This window comes from Selaginella moellendorffii, unplaced genomic scaffold (genome assembly GCF_000143415.4).
Source record: "Selaginella moellendorffii unplaced genomic scaffold, v1.0 SELMOscaffold_52, whole genome shotgun sequence".
Taxonomy (NCBI): domain Eukaryota; kingdom Viridiplantae; phylum Streptophyta; class Lycopodiopsida; order Selaginellales; family Selaginellaceae; genus Selaginella; species Selaginella moellendorffii.
The window spans coordinates 717,693-728,284 of record NW_003314313.1 but is presented as its reverse complement, the minus strand read 5'-3'; the positions used below and the strand labels follow the sequence as shown (position 1 = coordinate 728,284).

At 46.7% G+C, this 10,592-nt stretch overlaps 1 long non-coding RNA gene across 2 annotated transcripts; it reads right to left on the bottom strand.

The window, feature by feature from the left end:
- Positions 1 to 4,204: 4,204 nt before the first annotated feature.
- Positions 4,205 to 4,684, bottom strand: LOC9635223. Of its 2 annotated transcripts, XR_002993838.1 has the most exons (3): positions 4,649 to 4,684; positions 4,402 to 4,580; positions 4,205 to 4,341 (listed from the first exon to the last, which is right to left on the bottom strand). It is a non-coding gene; the product is annotated as an uncharacterized LOC9635223 (long non-coding RNA). The 2 variants fall into 2 exon arrangements; XR_002993837.1 differs by having other exon boundaries at positions 4,205 to 4,580.
- Between the last annotated feature and the right edge of the window lie 5,908 nt (positions 4,685 to 10,592).

Genomic DNA, 10,592 nt, shown 5'->3' with positions numbered 1-10,592 from the left:
GTCAAGATCGATCATCGATCTTTGTTTGGCTTTGGTGCAGGATTTGACCGCCGTGCAGGAAGTTTTCAAAGGGGATGTGAAGGATGAATCTGCCGATCCGGTGATTCAGATGGAGAAGTGATCACAGCCGATCATCGGGGCCATCAACGGGCTGGAAATCACCGTAAGAGGCTATTGTGTTTCTATGCAGATGGTCACTTCCTGAAAAAGATATGCATCTGGAGGGTTAAATTGTGCTGGTTCGTGCAGCTCTTCTAGCAATTTAGTGTGGACGATTGGATCGACGTAAAGGTGTATGGTAACAATGAAGCAGTTCCCAGCTCGACGTCCTCCTGTGGAGCTCAATCTGCAGGACGGCGAGAGGATCAACTAGCTCTCTTTATGAGGAGATTGCGAAGGTAACGTTAACGTATTAGCTTCTTTGCAAAGACTTGCAATTGGTGTTTTACTCTTTGATGGCATTTGTAGGAATTGTCCAGACAAAGCATCGAGATCAACTGTGGAATGTGTGGGCGTCGTCCGACGAGAATAGAGTACGAGATTGAGGTCGCGTCCTGCATTTGTTGGAGGACTGTGGGTAAGATGTGGAACGGAAATTGATGCGCTTGGGTTTCAGTTTCTGAAGTTCCTGAACCCTCCCCTCCCTCTTCTCAAATCAGAACTTAAATATCTATGTACGGTACCTGACGTTGGATTTCGACATCGCCGGTTGACAAGTACGATCCTACATAAACCCAAGCCAAACAAACTGGAAGAAGTACGAGGGTTACAATGACATCCTCATGGAGCGTTTCGACTGCTTTCCAATTCTACGTGAAAGCAACGGTTCAGGCATTAATTCCAAATGTGGCGGATGTTAGCGGGGAGTATGGATGTGTATGAGATAGTATTGAGAAGTTATGAAATTAACTGCGCCTGCCAGGCTGTATACCCTAAACTTCAGTCCTGGTTTTGCTTGTCTGATCTTTCTCTTCTTTCTAACGTGGACACCTCAGATGCAGGAAAAATCCGAAGGTAGATCAAAGGTGGCCAAATGAAATCTCTGCTGGCCAGGTGATGCCTTGGGAGTACCACAGTAGGCTAGACGAGGCAGCCAATCTCTTCGAGAACTTGGTAGATCATGGTAGCATCTTTATCTAAAGCATTTGCCACATGGTTTGGTTTATCCTTTTATTACTTGTGTCCAGAGAGCAGCACCGCATGACTGATGTGGCAACCCCAACCGGGAGCGATGTGCGATCCAGTCGACTTTAAAAAAGTCATGGGGTGTGAACTACAACGACAAACGTGAACATGGACGGTAAAGTTCCTTTGCTTTATTGAGTTGTATTCTTAATTCCTTATACCAGACTGCCAAAGGTAGAGAGCCAGGGAAGTGCAAAGACATCAGTGCAAACGAAATTCCCAGCACTGACTCACAGAGAAGCTGGCAGCAGCTTCAGATCACTCAGTAGTGATTGTGAATGAAGAAACAGATGGATTGGAACAAGTTCAGATGACCACCCGTGATCAACTGGTGGCCGTGGAAGAGCATGCGAGTGGACACTGGCTCCAGGGATGACTTAGAGGATTCAGGACTGAATCTTCAATGCAATGGTCATCTCCATGCACGTTCAGGTAGAAACTCATCTGCAACATTGACTAGTCACTTTGGCTGATCATGGCAAAGAAGTTACAGGCCATGGTGTGGGACATGCAAGAGCAGGGAGTGGGCTGCAAAAGATGGTGGCTGGAAAGACACAAGCTCCTGTTGCAAAGCAGGACTGCTCGTGATCAAAGAGACGAGGTAATTTTGTTATTTGGCCTGGAAGGACATGATGCTTAATGAAAGCCAGCACTAATGCTGTGTATGCTTCCACAGTCATATTTTCAGCCTCACGTTGGCCCTTCTTCGTTCCTTCTTTTTCGTTGGTCTTCTTCTACTTCAGTCTGGGCATAGTCCAGCAGTTAGACGATGATATGTGTAAACGCATCAAGACAGGCATACCTCAGCTATGAATCCTTCTCTTGCTTCGGCAGCTTCCCCCCAACCCTTCTTGCTTAAAAAGAGTGAACACAACAAAGATATCATGCCTCTCCCTTGTCCTGACGCAATTCGATATGTCAGCAGGAATTGTCATCCAATGATGCAAGTTGGTTTTCAGTCATGAACCCCATGACTGGCGCCTTGAAGCGGTTGCCCAAGACGGCTGCAGGAGAAGTTTTTGCTGTCCTGCGGCTCCTGCGACTTAGTCGTGTTGGGCTATGTGTCGGTGTCTCTTTGGGTGTCCGACGAGGATGGCCACGAACCAGAACCACCACGAATTACCGGGTGTTTTTTCAGGTGGACGTGCAATACGCGCAATACGCCTCCTGTTGCGACTCAGTGAGTTTGGGCTACACAATCAGGGGCTACAGCCGGGCAAGGGACGCATGGGCGTTTTGGCATTTCAAGTCGTTGCCCCCACTGCCGCCGGAAGGAGGTTCGGATGATGCGGGATCGGTGTATGGCAGGCTGGACCCGTTCATGTACCGGTCCAAGCTGATGGCAGCAGGCATTGTGGTTGTGGGGAAACAAAGGCCTTGCTTCGCTCCAAAGTGGATGGTCATCGTGGAGGCGGCCGATGAAGAAGCTGATGAGCAGCAGCTGGAGTGGACGATTGTGTCCAGCATCGATGTGAGAGGCTTGTGCAGGAACGTGGAGCCCCATCACCTGCTTCCTTGCAAACGGGCTAACAACATGCTCTTTCTCCATTTGTTGGACCGACCGGTGGCCTTCAATCTGGACACTCGTGCTTGGCATTTGCACGTCCCTCGTTGGAACGTGAACCGAGAAGAGTCCGTATGGAACGTTGCCTACGTTCCCAGTTTAACTGCTCCGCCTGACAACGACGGCCGAGTAGAGAGTTCGCGGCAAACTGGAACCTGGCCGCCTGGATGCTTTTGGATATGCCCGGAATGGGCATCTGGACAGAGCCACAGACAGATGTTTCGTTTCGGATTCCCGGTGAGGGATCTGGTTTCTTGGAATGTCATGCTTTCCGGATGATGAATTGCGTGGAGGAGGCGAGGGCGGTGTTCGAGGAATCCCCGCAGCGGGATCTGGTGTCGTGGAACTCGATGCTGATGTTGTATGCCCGGAACGGTCACGCAGACGAGGCTAGTCAGATTTTCGGTGTCATGCCTCAGCGGGACGTATTTCGTGTGTTCTGCTTCTGTAGAGATCTCAAAGGATCGGCGCGCCGATGCCCTTCAAAGTCAAATTTTCATGCCTCTTGCCCTAAATTAATATTGATAAACTATACGATTTTAAAGCGTATTTTAGTATGCAAGTCAGCTAAACTAAACTAAAACAAAAAATTAGGGGGTTGCCAGGATTCGAACCTGGGGATAGGTTTATTCCTACCTGGTGACATAATTATTTGGAGATTATTCCAAGTATAGAACCGTAAAACAGGGTATTAGGGCAAGCGATTTTCTGACATAAATCATTATTAAGTAGGCCTTAATTTTAGAAGCCTGGCTATGGCGGTGCATTTGTATTCGCGCTTAGAGGAGGCGTCGATCGATCATCCAGGTGAGTTGAGGAATTAGTGAGCAGTCTTCAGCTATGGATCAACAATCAAGAATGCCTCCTCTCATTCTGGTGGAGAAGAGTGCGGCCCAAAAGGCACTGAATGCGCTCACCAAGTCGATGCTAGAAGGTGCGGCAGGATTTTTCCAGTTGCACAGCTGGTGCGGCCGGAAAAATCCTGCCGCCATTTTGGTGCGACCAAAAACTTAAATGTTTTTTAAGTAACATTCAGGACAATTTGAGCTTGTTTCTAAATCGATTTTTAGAAAATTGTATTTTCAGAATTTGTCGAAGATTTGTCTGAAAGTTCCCGACTATTACGCAAGAACGTTGTAAGGGTTGAGAATGCCTTTAGGATCCAAGAGCTTCTTCATGTTCTTCATCAATTGCACCTAGTAAGGGAAAGCTTATCAGAAAAAAACCAAGTGCTGATTATTTACGGATTTAGGGCTTCTGCTGTAACGAATTGCGTGAGCTTTCGTCTGCACCTTTGTGATCTCGATGAGGAGATAGAACAGTTCATTTACAGTAGGCAATGGATGACAATACTGATCTATTATGAGTGACTGAAGATCAACTAATAACAAAAAACTAAAGAACGAAGAAGGTTTACCTCATCAAAAGCAAAGGGTTGAGTTCATGGCACCGAGATTCAGTATAATCTGCTTGATTATATATCAAATTGCAACATTCTTGGAAAATTAAAAGATATCCAATTACCTCATCAAACAGAGGAACACTTCCTCCAATTAGTCCAGTGTGACCAACTTGAGAAACCTGATTTACTACTGTAGCAAAGTATTTCCGAAACCTTCATCCACAATTTACAAACTAAATCTAGTTCACACCTGATTCGTGGTATGTGGACGAAGCAGTAGGCGACTAGAACCCTTAGACTTGCGCATCTAGTCGGTGTCCAGTTCATCCTGATCACAACCTTGTATGATTGAACAGAAGAGGAACTCGCATTGAACCGTACCAAAAATGTATTGAGCTCGTATTGAGCTCTCACTCAATCCACCTTGAACTGTACCAAAAACGAAGAAAAATGATCAGAAAAGAACCGGACGAATCCAACGATTATCGGATACATACCAATTCATTGCAGAAGCCTTCCAGCCGGATCTTGAGCGCATTTTCACTGAAGAACCCTAAAGTAGAAGACATTTTATATATTTTTTAAAAATAATTGCACTTTGTTTGAGGGATATTCTTCCTGCTTGAACCGATCACATTCAGCTCGTGAATTTCTTGCTTCTTTTTGTCAAAATTCAAATTTGACTTACCTAGAGTAGTCGTTTGCCGTTTGGGAAGTAATCTCTAAACCTGCATTGCTTGGACCTCGGATTCTGTCGAATCCTCACTCCCATACTTTCAAACAAGTAAATTACAGTGTTTTCGCTGAGGCAAAAAGCATCAGAAATTGCGGGTGAATTCCTGTTCCTTTGGAAGGAATGATAAAATATAAATATTATAATATTTATTAGATATATTTAATATTCAATATATTTAATATATATTCAAAATATATCATAGCATATATATGGTATTTATGCTGATGCCAGGAGCATGGTGTTACGCTCGGCCTCAAAGTTGGGTGCCACAGCCTGGTTATAAATCTTGACACCTTTCAAGGAACCTGTGAAGAAGGAATTGCCCGAGCGAGAATCCCAACCCAGAAACACCGGGATAGATGCATCCAAGCTCCTCACCACAGTGCCACTTTTAGAAGCTGACAGCTCGCCGTCAATGTAGATCCGCCCCACACCGTTATCACGCACGGCCACAATGTGGTGCCACTCGCCGTCGTTGATGGCAGAAGACGCAGAGAAGTCGAACTGAGTCGCAGAATTCCCATACACAAAGAAGTGAGGCTTGCCATGGACCAAGTAGAGCAAGTATTCGCCATTGAAACCGTTTGTTGTGCTGCTTTGCGGGCTCCTTTGCTGGATGATGATCGCTCGTGAAATTTTACCAGCACTTGGGGGCACCTTCACCCACGCATGGATGGAGAAGGATGTCTTGCCAGACAGAGAGGGTTTTGTTCCTAGCGCCACCTTGCCAGCGCCGTCGAAGGTAAGTCCGCCGTCGGGATTCCACGTCGTTGATCCCTCGATGCTCCCGGTTGCTCCGTTCCAGGACGAATCCTTTGCAGAGACTCCACTCTTGTCATCCAGCTTCCACCATGCCACGAGAGCTTCTGGCCAGGTGCTGAGATACCGGATCTCTTCCTGTTCTAGAGCTCGGCTGTAGATCTTTGCCCCCATCAAGGAACCCGTGAGGAATGAGGTGTTGTCGCGCGCATCAGCACCCATGAACACGGGGATAGTTACATCCAAATACTTGATGTCGCCGCTTGCAGAGGCCGATAGCTTGCCATCAATGTAGATCTGGCCCTCGGCCTGATCACGAACGGCTACGATGTGGTGCCATCCACCGTCGTTGATGGCAGCTGAGGCAGAGAATCTGAATTGATCTCCGGAGTCCGAAAACACCCAGAACCGGGGCTTGCCTTCAAACAGACTGAGCTGATATCCTCCGTCGGAGCCACTTGTGATCCTGCTCGGTGGACTCCTTTGCTGGATGATGACTTGGTCTGAAGTACTGGTAACGTATATCCACAAGGCGATGGAGAAGGATGTCTTGCCTCTGATGGAGGGACTTGCGCCGAGCGACACCGTCCCTGCACCTCCAAAGGAAAGCCCATTGCCGTTGTTCCAGGATCCTCCTTTGAGTGCCCCATTCGCTGCATGCCCAGACGAATCTTGCACTTTCGAGCCGCTCGCCTCATCCATCTTCCACCAGCCCAGGAGAGCAGCGGGACGGAGGGTTACATATCCTGTAGAGCTTCTCAAGAGGGAATTCTGGATAGTGTACTTGAGATGGTCGAGGAACAATCCTGCTGCCAAAGACGGCGTGTAAGTAATCTGGTTCCTGCTAGAGTTTGAGATGCTAGTGGCACTGCCCAAAGCCGAAGGAGACTGGACCGAGGCGATCGTGAGTGATTTGTCGTCGGCATCCAGATCGTTGGCCAGAACGTCCAGGCTCTTGAAGCAAGTGCAACAGGTGCAATTCTGCGGGATGTCGATCGCATCCATATTCGCACGGGGTGGACGGGCAACCGTAATGTTGCTTGCAAGGCGAGGAACACCAGACTTGTAGCGCAGGATCTTGGCAAGCTCGGAAGACGAGAAACGGGAGAGCTGGTTGTCAGACATGATAGTCGGTCCCTCGGGCCGTCCACCACCTTCGTAGTGGCTAGATCCCCAGTTGTGACCAGCCTCGTGCCTCCAGATGACCGTGAAATCTCCGTTTGCAGTAGCGCTGATGGCCGAGTATCCCACCGGCTTAGCCGCCGTTGCTACCCATGCCAGGCCTCCATTAGCCCGAGGATGGGCAACCAAGCAGAGCTTGTGAGTGTTGCCTACCACGGAAGCAATAGCACCTTTCCATTGTTTCTCCACCCTGTCGAGCAGGACTCCGGTGTTGGGGTTTCCATATGGATCTTGGGACTGAGTTGCACGGATCACCACTTTCCCAATCGTGTGAAGAATGGAAGCATCTCGGAGGAAGGGCATATTCGCAGACAGGATGGAGAACTCTGCCATGTTCACTGTGTTCTCGACGCTAGAACCTGTTGAAAGGTAGTACAAGTAAGTAGCATCCACTCCGACTTCCGCTACGAAGAGTACAGCGTCGGATTTGGAAGCAGGAACAAGGCTGGTTGGCCACTGGGGATTCGAGTTCCAACCCGTGGTTCCCCTCACCGAGGCCTCGCCTCCGGTGCTGCTCCACTCCACCCCGTTCTCGAAGCTGATTCGACAAAACAGAGTTCCGTTGACGTTGAGCAAGGCCGTGGCCATGGCACCGGGGTGGTCTCTTACTGAACCCAGGTACGTACGAGAAGGCGGGATGTTGTCGTATGAGAGAAAGCTGCCAGTGTCATTCTGCACTAGCACGCCAAAGTTGGGACTGCGGATTGAGAAGGGCTTCAAGTCCACCGTCACTTTGTCCCCGCCACTGCTGATGGTTCGAACCAGATCATCCTGCTGCTCGGCACTTCTTGCGACTAGGAAGAGCAGAAGAAGAGTGATGAGAACAAGGCGAAACATTTTCTTGGATCTGCAGAGAAACGAATGCAAAGTGGGTTTTACAGTCGCTAGTTTGGCTGGCCTGATAGTGACACTGGGCCCATGTGCGCCACATATATTGATAGACGCTCACAGCAGGCTCGCATATCTGATATATGTCACCATATCTCACAGACTCGAGTCGCGACATGCCCGATGATACACTGGTCCCAAACCAGGACATGACTATGGTACGGGTACATCTATATTCGATTTTCTAGATATTTTCCTAATAAACATAACTTGACAACAAAAGTACTGACTACTTTTTGAGACGTGTTTGTGAGTTTGGTGTGGATGGACGGGTACCAAGGTAGGTGGCACCATGCCAGTGTGCAATCAACCTGGTACAATCCTCAGCTCTTGTAGCGCTGGTGCTTCCACAAAGAATCTTGTTGCTGAGCCAAACGTGCATCTTACCGTGCTTTGGCAACGTGTTTAACCCCATGCTTAATGAATCTGGAGCTGGTTAACTGTCATGGTTTAAAGGAGTTAAATGTCAAAAACAAAGTTTCCAGGGTGCAAGTTTGTAGATGGCAAAGAATGAGTACGGTCCCATTGTTGTCTCAAATATACGAATAAACAATCTCAAATGGGTTTACGGTTATAATTTAGTCTAAGAATATTCCTAGCAGACCATTGCAATAAATTGATTGATTGATTAACATGAATTAATTAATACTAACTTTGCGGTATTTGTATTCTATTAATTTTTACCATTTTTCTATTCTTCCCCGGCTTGTACACAGGCAAGACAAAACTAGACTGTTCATGCCATATGCTCGAACATGATAAAGAGTCAGGCCCGGTCCCAGCCCTCACATTGAAGTGCGAGATAGATCTTATGTTTTGTCTATAAACACCTGTTTAATCTCTCTAAAACAAAGGGCTTTTCTGTTTCACCAGCTGTCTCTAAGTTAGTTTTCATTTAATGAAATCACTTGTCTTTTGTTATAAGTAACCTGTTTATACTTTTTATACTTTTTATAAGTAACCTGGAATACTTTTTATCTGTCACAAAAATTTCTGAATTCATTGAGGCCACATCAGGTTTCTTATTCACTGGATTCATAAGGAAGACCATCTTTTGATGTTTGTGAATGGCTCTTTTTGATGATTGTGAATAAGATCAGATTTCATGGAAGCAGAGCTAGGCAGACTTCTGGATCAAGCCCATAAGGTAATTTGAATTACATCCCCAAGCTCCAAGTTGGACCCCTCCAGTAAAAATGGCCAATCATCATATATATTAATGTTTTCTGCATTTTTGAACATAATTTATCAGCTAAAATGCCGTAAGCCACAAGCAAAGCTAGCTCAGATCCAGTCAGTTTTGAGAATGCTGAGCTGTTCTTCTGCTCGTTCCGTCGTCTCCTCTTAAAGATCCATTACTGTTCTTTTCATGATGGAGAATTGAAAAGGAACCTTTGGAGAAATCTCGAAAATGCTAGATTGCGATGAAGCAAATGTGAAACGAACACGCAGAGGAGGAGCATACGGCCCCAAACCACCCTACATCTTTAGGGCTAGACTCATTGAATCAGGGAATATTCATATGAAATATTCCATATTCCACCACCACCTTTAGCACATAAAGGTTGTGTCATTCTCCCCTCCCTCATAACCTGAGCAACAAATGGTCGCCCTTGGAAATCAAACGGATTTCCGAATTCATGTTTTGAGTCCCGAGAACGGCCAAGCTAGACGATCTCAAATACCGTCCACAGAAAACGACTATGAACGAGACACAACAAACAATTGCGTCTTAGCATAGCAATCGGCTACACTGGAGAAACAAACGGGCTTCTCAAATCCAGGACAAACAGTCAGGACATCATAGGAAAGAGATCATGAATGTTCCATGAATGCTGCACGAATGAACACTCATATCTCTGAAATATTCTCTAGATCATAGGAGTATGAAGGAAACACCCTCTTCACATCATCCTCAGTTTCCCATATAGCATCCATCAACAGAATAACCATTCCACTGAATGAGCAGCTCTTGGAAAGTCTTCCAGCGCATTTGACTTGGCCAAAACCACAGCAGGTCCGACGTTAACTTAGACATCGATTGTTGGCATCTGGACTGATTAAAGTCACCACCAGAATGCAGGCACACCTTCAACTGGCTTAGATGGAAGACTGGATGCATCTTAACTCCAGCAGGCAAGTCCAACTTGTAGGCAAGGCTCCCGACACGATGCAAGATTGTCCCGGTCCACAATACTGAAGAGAAAGCTTGGGATTTCTGACACCCTTCAAAGACTTCTGTCAGGAGGAACACCTTGTCACCCACCTTGAACTCACAGTGCTGGCGATGTTCATCAGCCAATCGCTTGTCTCGCTCCTGATCTTGTTGCATATTTAACTTGGCCAACTCCAAGGTCTCTTGCATATGACCCAGAAACTGCTGAGCATGATGCACCTTGACCGATGACAAGCTGAGGTCCACTAGAGTCTTTGGTTCTTAACCATACATTGCCATGAACGGAGACATCCCAATAGTTGAATTCTAACCACTGTTGTGTGCAAACGCAACTACTGTTCCCAAACAGCATGCTTCTTGAGATTTCTTATGAATGATCTCAACATGTCCTCTAACACCATTCATTCCATATGCCCATCAAATTGTGGATGCTCACCATTACTTATGCTCAACTTCGTCTCTAACTTCATGAATACTACCTGCCAAAACTTCGAAGTAAACTCTGGATCACGATCACTAATAATATTGGCTGAGGCAAGCCATATAGACAGAAGAGCTCTCTCACAAACACCTGAGCAAGATCAGAAGTCTTTAGCCATCATCTTCACAGAGAAGAAGTGTGCCATTTTCGCCAATCGATCCACAACAACCTAGATAACATCATTTCCACGTGGAGTGGTGGGCAATCCAATTACAAAAT